We start from the raw sequence: 1,531 nt of genomic DNA, 5'->3' as shown, positions 1-1,531 counted from the left end.
AGGCTGACTAGGCTGCCACACAGCAGACATGTTGCTGGACCCCTCGGTGGAGAGCCCCCCCGCTCTCCTGGTCCTGCAACAATGCACATTCTGGGCGAGGTGCTAGGTCTCGTCCCCCAGGATGGGCAGGGGGAAGCTTCAAAGGCATACCGCCTTTGTGAGCTTCTCCAGGCCACTTGCTGTACTCCGCAACTGGCCCCCACCAGTTCTGACCCCCACTCTGTCGGGAAAACCTACGTGAGGAAAGGGGATGTGCCAGCCTGTGCCAACTCCACCCCTCAGGTGGGAGAGGCGAGGTGAAGCACAACTCTGGGCTCCGGCCATCTTGAGGATGGGGAGCCCTGCCCAATCAGAGATAGGCTCCTGCCCCCCTCCCATAGGAGAGGAGCGCAATAGGGGGGGTACTCACCCCAGGACAGGGACCTATTGGTCCCTGCCCTTCCCCTACCTGTAATTCCCCTACATTTAGTATTTAGGGTTACCCTGAACCTTCCTTCCTCAGATCCCGATTTCGAAACAAGAAAGAAGACCAAGAAAAAGAAGACCTGCCGTGCAGCTTTTAACAAAAGGATGACACCAACTGACTTGGCCCCAGCCCTACCGGCCTGTTGAACCTTGAACCTGCTCCTGCTAAATCCCGGCGTCTCCTGCAGACAGCAACCTCGAGGACTCCGGAGGACCTGCCTGCCTTGACCCTCTTAGAGACTGGGACTCCCATGAGCAGTGGTTCTGCTCAAACAGCAATACCGCTGGTGCCAGCCAGGAACCGCGAATCCAGCACACTCTGCACCCGCCGAGCCCGTTCTGTGCCTGAGTGGACAAAGACCCCGAGGATGTCCCCCCGGCAATTCTGACCTAGAATCCAGTGCCCATGGACCCTACTCTGATACCCAGCGACGCCTGCAGACTCGGAACCAGGGACCCCTCCAACCGCGACCAGCAGAGGGTAAGATTCCCCGACGTCCAAAGACAACCCAGCACCCGGTGCCCGGCCGCCCCCCACCACTCGGCCTCCTGTGCCCAACTCCGGGGTGCCTACCTATCCTCCAAGATCCCAACTTACCCCTCGAAGTGTTGGTCGCTCCTGAAGAATCTCTGTCCCAGAGCCTGCAGCCTTTGTTCCCTTTTCAAGATCTCCATTGAATACCATTGAGCGCCCGACGGCTCAAAAGCACCCTGCACCCAGCCGCCCGAGTGCCTCTGACAGTGCACCCTTTGCCCTAATCTACTTCCCCATTTGCCCTGAGCAAGTGACCAGGAGCCCAGCTCCCACAGTCACGTGGCCTGCTAGCCAGCAGCCACCAACCGAATGCCCCCTGTCTCTCATTGGATAACAATGGGCCTAACTAACTCTGCACCCGGCTGCCCCTGTGCAGCTGAGGGTGTATCAACTGTACCTACCTGACCCTGGGAGACCCCTGAGTCTATACCCTGAACCTTAACTCTGCTAGTCGAGTACTTACCTAAAAGCCGATAACTCACTTTTCTTTGATAGGCTAACATTGACTGGTTTCACTTGGAAATTCTTCAA

Source organism: Lissotriton helveticus, chromosome 7, assembly GCF_964261635.1.
Source record: "Lissotriton helveticus chromosome 7, aLisHel1.1, whole genome shotgun sequence".
In the NCBI taxonomy this organism is placed as follows: domain Eukaryota; kingdom Metazoa; phylum Chordata; class Amphibia; order Caudata; family Salamandridae; genus Lissotriton; species Lissotriton helveticus.
Note: the sequence above shows the minus strand (reverse complement) of the source record.